Source organism: Benincasa hispida, chromosome 11 (genome assembly GCF_009727055.1).
Source record: "Benincasa hispida cultivar B227 chromosome 11, ASM972705v1, whole genome shotgun sequence".
NCBI lineage: Eukaryota > Viridiplantae > Streptophyta > Magnoliopsida > Cucurbitales > Cucurbitaceae > Benincasa > Benincasa hispida.
Window position 1 is genome coordinate 62,649,188 of NC_052359.1, and position 9,916 is coordinate 62,659,103.

Sequence of the window (9,916 nt, forward strand, 5' to 3'; positions counted from 1 at the left end):
AAACAATCGAGTACACGATGTGATAGGAACTTCACGATCATGTAAACGATACTTTAGTAAATGCTAAATGATCATAGAGTTAGAAAGAAAGAACACAGGAATTTAAGTGGTTCGGCTAAAGGCCTATGTCCACTGTGCAAATCGGGAGGGTCTCTTTTATTACTTCTTCTTCAAAGTTATTACAGAACAAATGCCTTGTTCCCTCTAGTTTTTCTTACTACGTTATCTCACATTCGCTTTTCTTTATATACACAGGCGCAATGGTCATCGATGAAGCTCTGGTGGTTACAACACATAACAGAAAGAAGTCGACAACGGTTCAACTGCCTGCAATCTTGTTTTCTTGTCTTCGGTTCTTTCTGTAACAATCAAGACGTGGAATAAAAATCTCGAAAAGATTAGATAGATTTCTTTGCAACACCTCTTCCGAGGATACCTTTATTCAAAAAAATATAAATCACTTGAATTGGCTCTTTTCAGATCACCGTCCTATCATTATCTCAGTTACTAACAAAAGTTTCAAGAAAAGACAAGCTACAAATAGACCTCTTAGATTTGAAGAATCATGGACACTCCATGAAGACCGTAGGAAATTAATCTCCTCTACTGCTAACTGGTCTATTTCAAAAATAAAACATCTTTCTCTAAAAAACAATCTTAATCTTTGCCAAAAGTCCCTTAAACCCTGGGGAAGGAAACTATATAATGATAGGAAAGGGAAAATATTAGCCTACAAAACTTCTCTTAAGGAAGCTTGTGATTGTTTTCTTAGTGTGGACTTTAATAAAATCCATCTTTTTGAATTTGATCTTGATAAACTATTAGAAGGAGATGAAATATATTGGAAACAACGTTCAAGAGAAGAATGGCTAAAATGGGGAGATGCAAATACCAAGTGGTTCTATAAAAAGGCATCCATTAGAAAAGGGAAAAAAATGAAACAGTTGGAATCCAACATAATGATGGTTCTTGGACCGAGGACCTTATTAAAATTGAAAACACTTTTATCTCCTACTTTCAAAATATTTTTACCTCCACTAATCCTAGTAGAGTGGACTTGGAAAAAGTTCTATGTAATTTACATTCTTTAATCTCCCATGACATTAACCTAAAACTCCTCGAGCCTTTTACTTTTTCAGAAGTTGAGATAGCCATCTCACAAATGTTTCCAACCAAAGCTCCTAGCCTGGATGTCTTCCAAGCTATTTTCTTCCAAAAATATTGGGATAGGTCTTTCAACTACAAAAACCTGTTTAGACATCCTAAATAGAAAACAAAACATTAAAACTTGGAACTCTACCAACATTGTTCTCATTCCAAAGATTCCAAATCCTCTTTTAGTCGGTGATTATAGGCCAATTAGTCCTTGAAATGTCCTTTACAAAACTATCACAAAAACTTTAGCAAATCGTCTAAAACCCTTTTTAAACTGTCTTATTTCTTCTACTTAATCTGTTTTTATTCCAGACAGAGCTATTTTTGTAACATCATAAATGGCCACGAATCTTTGTCAAACAAAAGAGGAACAATAGGAGAAATATGTTGCCCTAAAACTATATCTTAGTAAAGCTTACGATAGAGTTGAGTGATATTGTTTAATAGGTTTCTAAAAAAACTTGGTTTGAATGATGAATGGTGCTCACTTATACATAATTATTTATCTTCTGTAACTTTCTCTATTCTGATAAATGGTGAATCTAAAGGTTCTTTTTATCCTAGCAGAGGCCTTCGTCAAAGAGATCCATTATCACCGTAACTTTTCTTGTTTGTTATGGAAGGCCTTTCTGCTTTACTTAAAAATGCCACTACTGCAGGATTCCTATCAACCTTATCTCCTTGTCAAGGTAGCTCTATAATAATTAATCATTGCTGATGATCATCTTATTTTTTGTAGGGCTAATGAATAAGAGCTAAATTCACTCAAAATAATCCTTAACACTTTTGAAAAAGCTTCTGAGGAAAACATCAACTACAACAAATCAGCAATTGTTTTCCCCTGACAAATTCATCAAGAACAAAGTGATCTTCTCAGTAGCATTCTCGGAGTTAAAAGAAAGGAAAGCCTGGGTCATTATCTTGGCTTCCCTTCTTTTTTTTCAAGAAACAAATCACAGGACTTTAGACATGTTGAAGACAAGATTTGGAAAGCAATTCAAGGTTGGAAAAGAGCTTTCTTCTCAGTTGTAGGCAAAGAAATTTTAATTAAAAGCGTTGGACAATCTATTCCCACTTACATAATGAACCTATTCAAACTACCTAAGAATTTTTGCCATGAAATCACAAAATCCTTTTCAAGAGTTTGGTGGGGTTCATCCACAAATCATAAAAAAAAATCATTGGATTTCTTGGAATACAACAAATATACTATTCAATAACTTTTTAATAGCATTTTAATATAGCATATGTAACAAAATGTTATATATATATATATATATAAAGAGGGAATCTAAAAATTTTAGGCGCATGCGTGAAAATTTTCCTTTCCCAAATAAACATATTACACTTTTTTTTCACTTTAGTTCTCTGCTTCTCTTTCGTTAAGACGCCACACGATTTTCATTTCATCTCTCGATTTTCTCCTTCCGCTTGGCATTCAACTGCATTTTCATTCTTCTTTTATGAGCTTGGAATGCGCACCTTCTCTTTCACTCATCTCTATCATTCTCCTCTTTCGTTCTCTCTGTTGAAACGTTTGTCATTATTAAACTTTATTTGTGGCATTTAGTGTGACTTTTGGATTTTGTAACTTTTAGTTTTTTGTAACCAATAGTGATTTTTAAGTTATAGGAGTTATGTGAGTTATGAGCATTTGATGACATTTTTAAGTTATAGGAGTTATGTGAGTTATGAGATTTTTATAACCATTGGCATTCCTATGGTTATATTTGTAAGCCTATATAAAAGCATGCTTAGTTGAATGGAATATATATCTCTCATTTTTCATATTTTTCCTCCACGTTTTTTTTTCCTAACATAGTGGTATCAGAGCTAGTAGAAAATATTGAGAAAAATGGCCAATGGTGGGACAGGTTCACTTTAACTACCAATGCTTACCAAGCTCAACTATGACAATTGGAGCATCAAGATAAAAGCATTACTAGGAGCACAAGACGTGTGGGAGATCATGGAGAACGGTTTCCAAGAGGCAGAAGCTGGAGCCAATCAAGCGCAAAGAGATGCGTTAAAAGAGACAAGAAAGAAGGACAAGAAGGCCTTTTATATCTTGTATCAATCGGTGAACGAAGATACGTTTGAGACCATCGCCAATGCAGAGACGTCAAAGATGGCATGGGACAAGCTCCAATCGACTCATAGAGGAGCCGATCGTGTGAAAAAGGTATGGTTGCAAACCTTACATGGTGAGTTTGAATCTTTACAAATGAAGGAAATGGAGGTGATAGCAGAATATCACACAAAAGTAATGGTTGTCATCAACCAATTGAGACAGAATGGTGAAGAAATCACAATGTTCGTGTCATGGAGAAGGTTCGAAGCCTAAATACAAAGTTCGAGATTATCGCCATGATGATCGAGGAGACACAAGATCTCGAGAACATGACAATTGAACAATTTATAGGCTCGTTACAAGCCTATGAGGAGAAAAAGAAAAGGAGGATGGAGCAAACAGAGACCGTTGAACAACTTCTCCAACTCAAAATCAAGGAGGAGAATAGTCGTGGACGTGGAAGAGGTCGTGGTGGTCGAGGCCATGGTGGAAAAGGTGAAGCCAACACCGATGTTTCTCAAAACTCGTCTGAATCCTCAAGAGGAAGAAGAGGTTGAGGTCATGGAAGACATGGTGGAAGGTCCGGGAGAGATAAATCTCAGGTAAAATGTTATAATTGTAACAAATATGGACATTATGCGAATGAGTGTTACTCATCTCAAAAAGAGTCGATTGATCGAAAGCATCAGGACCGATCAACTGCTAGCACATCAAAAGCCCATCAAGGGCAATCCAATTATGCAGAGGAGAATGGAACCTTATTTATGGTTTCAAAGGGAGAAGAAGAAAGTCAAGATAGTATGTGGTATCTTGACACAGGAGCCTCGAATCACATGTGTGGAAAACGCGAGATGTTTGTGGAGTTGAACGAGATGAAGAAAGGTAATATTGCCTTTGGAGACAATTCTTTGGCCGCCATCAAAGGAATAGGTAAAATTCTCATTTGGTTAAAAAATGGAGAAAATCAATATATGACAAATGTTTATTACATTCCCAATGTAAAAAATAATATATTGAGTGTAGGACAATTGTTAGAGAAAGGTTTTGAAGTTCAAATGAAAAAAAATTGTTTGTATTTGAGGGATAATTATGAGAGACTTATTGCTAAAGTCTCCATGACCAAAAACCAAATGTTTCCTTTGAATATATGTAATGATGTTCCAAAATGCTTGAAGACGTGTTAAGAAGATCTCTCTTGGCTATGGCATCTACGGTTGGGGCACCTCAATTTTGGAAGTCTAGAAGATTTGTCGAAGAAGAAGATGGTGCGAGGTTTACCACACATTCATAAGCCAAACCAAGTGTGTGAAGGGTGTTTGCTTGGCAAACATCATCGAAATAGTTTTCCGAAGGAGTCTATGACATGAGCAAAGAAGCCTCTAGAACTCATCCATGCCGATGTGTGTGGAATGATCAAACCAGAGTCTCATGGTAAAAGTAAATATTTCCTTCTCTTTATTGATGATTTTTCTAGAAAAATATGGGTGTAATTTTTTAAGGAAAAATCAGAAGTATTTTAAATCTTCAAGAGATTTAAGGCACGTGTTGAAGAATGAAAGCAACCTTACAATCAAGGCCATGAGAACCGAACGAGGTGGTGAATTCACATCAAATGAGTTCAAACGATTTTTTGATGAAAAAGGCATCTGACGTCCGTTAACAGTCCCAAGGACACCACAACAAAATGGTGTGGTGGAGAGAAAGAATCAAACATTCTTGAACATGGCAAGAAGCATGCTAAAGACAAAGAAGATGCCGAGGGAATTTTGGGCGGAGGCCGTAGCTTATGCGATTTATTTGACAAATCGAGCACCAACCAAAAGTGTGCTTGACAAGACGCCTCAAGAAGCATGGAACGGAAGAAAGCCCGGGATTGGTCACTTCAAGGTGTTTGGGAATATTGCAATGCTCATGTGTCGGAAGAAAAAATGACCAAGCTCGATGATCGAAATGAGAAACTCATCTTCATCGGCTATGATCAAGTTCAAAGGGTTATTGTCTTTACAATCCTTTGAATGGGAAGGTAATTATTAATCGTGATGTTGTTTTTGATGAGGAAGCCTTTTGGGATTGGAATTGTTGAAATGTCTTGAATCTGTTTGCTGGCGCTTCGAACAACCTAGTACGGGGGTCTCGCTGGTGGGGGTTCGCGCTGTCTCTTATACACATCTAGATGTGTATAAGAGACAGGTTGAAATGTCTTGAATCTGTTTGCTGGCGCTTCGAACAACCTAGTACGGGGGTCTCGCTGGTGGGGGTTCGGGGGCGCCCCTAAAACCTATTCAGATTTTGTATTCAACATATTTATTTATTTTTAGTTATTTACGTTTTTTACCCTAGGGTTTAGAGCAGTGCGATATATAAACTCTCTAACCTAGAGGCACTGTTCTTGATGTGATTCTGAAAACATTCTCTCGAAATAATATTGTTCTCTCTCTACCTGTGGACGTAGCTAACACACTGTTAGTGAACCACGTATATCTATGTGTCGATTTTTTCCCACTCTACGTTCCTTTTTATATTATTTAATTGTCGATTTCGCAACAAACTGGTATCAGAGCCTTGTTAGGGTTTTTTCGAAATTCCACAATTGTTCGACAATTGAAGATGTCTAGCATGAACGCAAAGATCGATAAATTTACCGGGAGGAACAGTTTTGGTTTATGGCAGATCAAGATACGATCCCTGCTAAAGCAGCAGGGGTTGTGGACACCACTGACGCGTAAGTCAAAGAAGGTTGCCGTAGATGACGAAGAGTGGCAGACTCTTGAGGAGAAGGCTCATTCGACGATCATGCTATGTTTAGCTGATGATGTCATCATCGAGGTTGCAGATGAAGAAACTGTCGCTGGTCTTTGGTTGAAGTTGGAGAGTCTTTACATGACGAAATCTTTAACCAAGAAGTTGTTTCTGAAGAAACGTTTATATCATCTACGTATGCAGGAAGGTACGTCTCTACGAGACCATCTTGATCAATTAAATAAAATTTTATTAGATCTGCGTAATGTAGAGGTTAAGGTTGATGATGAGGATGTTGCCCTAATTCTATTAACATCTTTGTCGTCGTCTTATGAGACTTTCGTTGACTCGTATATTGGAGGGAAAGAAACTTTGACCTTAGAAGATACAAAGTCCACATTGCTTATAAGAGAGGACCGTCAGAATGCAGGAAGTTCAGTTTCAGAAAGTCAGGCATCTGGGTTAGCTACTACAGGAAGCAAGGGACATAGGAATTTTGGTAAGCAGAAGTCGAATCAGAATAAAAGGTCTTCGAAGTCAAAAGGTTCTAGATCAGATGATATTTGTAACTACTGTAAAGAAAAGTGGCATTGGAAAAACGAATGTCCTAAGATAAAAAGGAATCAAGAAAAAAAGGAAAAGGGTGACAAAAGGGAAGCATCCTCTTCTGTTGTACAAGTTGAGATTGATTCTGAAGAAGTCGAGATCGATTCTGAAGGAGATCTAGCTTAAGTTGTGAATGAACAGTCACATTCTGATGATGTGTAGGTTCTTGATTCTGGGGCATCTTATCATATGTGTCCAAATAGAGAGTGGTTCTCAACCTATCAGCAAATAGATGGAGAGAATGTTAACATGGCTAACGGTGCTGTGTGCAAGATAGTTGGAATAGGCTCAGTCAAGATACGAACATATAATGGTTCCTTTTACACTTTAAAAGAGGTTAAGCATGTTCCACTAATGAAGAAGAGTTTGATATCCTTTAGTGTAATCGATAGCAAAGGCTACAGTTGAAGGTAAAGTTAGAGCAATGTATGTCTATAAGGGTTCTGAGGTAGTTCTGAAAGGCATAAAGCGTGGAACACTGTATTTTCTATTAGGTTCCACAATAACAGGTTATGCTGTTGTTGCATCATTAGTCGTTCACAAGGATGATATGACTAAGTTATGGCATATGAGACTTGGTCATATGAATGAAAAAGGTATGCAAATTATGTCAAAAAGAGATCTTATTTGTGGGCATAAGGTGCAGGATTTTGAATTTTGTGGGAAGCTTCATCGCAGCAAGTTTCCAAGAGGTGTTCATCGTACAAAAGGGACACTTGATTATATTCATTCAGATTGTTGGGGACCTTCCAAAGTTGAATCTATTGGAGGTAGTAGGTATTTTTTGTCTATAATTGATGATTACTCAAGAATGACTTGGGTTTTTATGATGAAACATAAAAGTAAAGCCTTCAAGAATTTCAAGCAGTGGAAGATATTGATTGAAAATCAAACTGGGAAGAAGATCAAAAGGCTGGGAACTGATAATGGTCTGGAATTCTGTGGATCTAAATTTAATGATTCTGTAAAGATGAGGGGATTGTTCGCCATCATACTGTTAGGAATACTCCACAGCAAAATGGGGTTGCGGAACGTATGAATCAGACGTTGTTGGAGAGAGCAAGATGCATGCTCTCTAATGCAGGGTGGCTAGAAAGTTTTGGGCAGAAGCAGTGAATACATCATGTTATCTAATCAATAGTGGACCTCACACAGCTATTGATTGTAAAACACCTTACGAGGTGTGGTCTGATAAGCCTGTAGATTATTCTTTATTAAAAGTTTTTGGTTGTATTGTCTACTATCATGTTAATGAGGGTAAATTAGAACCAAGAGCTAAAAAGGGTATATTTGTGGGTTTTGGGGATGGAGTTAAGGGATATAGAATCTGGTCACCTTCTGAGAATAGAGTCATACTTAGTAAGACTATGATATTTGATTAAAATTCCATGCTTAACTCAACTGTAAAGCCTTTTGTGACGTCTACTGATGTGGGAGAAAGTAGTAGTGTTGATAAATAAGTGGAGATGCAATTCACTTCAGCTGTGAATGAATTACAACATCAAGGTGGAGAAGATCAACACGTTACTACATAAACTGATGTGCAACCAGAAATTAATGTGCCTAGAACTTCAGAAGTTGATTTGCCTAAGAATTCTAGATCACGAGTAGATCAACCGAGTATAGCTCGTGATAGAACTAGAAGAGTTGTTATTGGACCTCCTGTGAGGTATGATTTTGAAGATATGGTTACTTTTGCATTAAAGGTTGCTGAAGAGGTGGATCCTCATGAGCCATCCACCTATAGAGAAGTTGTGTCATGTGGTGAGTCTACTAAATGGCTTGTTGCTATGGGGGATGAGATGGAATCTCTTGACAAAAATCAGACTTGGGAATTAGTTAAACAACCAAAGGAGAGAAAAATTGTCACTTGTAAATGGGTCTTCAAGAAAAAGGAGGGAATATCACCTTCAGAGGGCATTAAATATAAAGCTCGAGTTGTTGCTAGAGGGTTCACACAAAGGGAAGGAGTTGATTATAATGAGATCTTCTCACCAGTCGTTAGACATACTTCTATCAGGGTGTTACTAGCTATAGTAGCACATCAGAATTTGGAACTTGAACAACTAGATGTGAAAATAGCTTTCTTACATGGAGAGTTGGAGGAAAAGATTTATATGACCCAACCAGATGGGTTCCAGTGTCCAGGTAAAGAAGATTATGTTTGCAAGTTGAAGAAATCTTTGTATGGGTTAAAGCAGTCTTCAAGGTAGTGGTACAAACGTTTTGACAGCTATATGATTAGACTTGGCTATAACAGGAGTCCGTATGATTGTTGTGTATATCACAACAAAGATGATGATGGTTCGATGATTTATCTACTTTTATATGTAGATGATATGCTCATAGCTGCAAAGTCCAAGTCTGATATTCTGAAATTGAAGAATCTTCTCAGTGTTGAGTTTGATATGAAGGATTTGGGTGCTGCTCAGAAAATTCTGGGTATGGAGATTTATAGGGACAAAGGTAAGAGTAAACTCTTCTTGTCACAGAAAGGATATATTCCGAAAATATTGTCCAGGTTTGGTATGTCATCAGCTAAGCCTATAGATACTCCTAGTGCTGTAAATGCTCGTTTGTCATCTGAGTTTTCACCTTAGTCTGAAGTTGAGAAGGAGTACATGTCTCGAGTTCCTTATGCTAGTGCAGTGGGAAGTTTGATGTATGCTATGGTTTGTACTAGGCCTGATCTTGCCCATGCTATTAGTGTTGTCAGCAGGTACATGGGTCAACCTGGGAAGGAGCATAAGAGGATTTTTCGTTACCTTAGAGGTATATCTGATGTTGGTCTTGTTTATGGGAATTGCACAGAGTGTTTGGTGACTGGTTATTCTGATTCTGACTATGCTGGAGATGTTGACAGTAGGAAGTCTATGACTGGCTATGTGTTCACTCTGGGTGGTTCTGTTGTTAGTTGGGAGGCAACCTTACAGCCTACAGCTACTTTGTCTACTACTGAAGCAGAGTACATGGCCTTGACAGAAGCTGCTAAAGAGGGAATATGGCTGAGGGGGTTAGTTGGTGATCTTGGTTTGCATCATGACCAAGCTATTGTATATTGTGACAGTTTGAGTGCAATATGCCTAGCCAAGGATCAAGTTCATCATAAGAGAACTAAGCACATAGATGTAAGATATCACTTCTTAAGAGGTGAGCAAAGAGTTAAAGTGATGAAAATTGGTATTGCTGATAACCCTGCTGATATGTTCACCAAACCAATTCCACAAGGAAAGTTCCAACATTGTTTGGACTTGCTGAATGTTTTGAATTATTAGTGGTCCCCTTTGTGGGACACTTTGAGGCATGAGGGAGAAGTCTTAGTACATCTGGCGATATTGATTTATG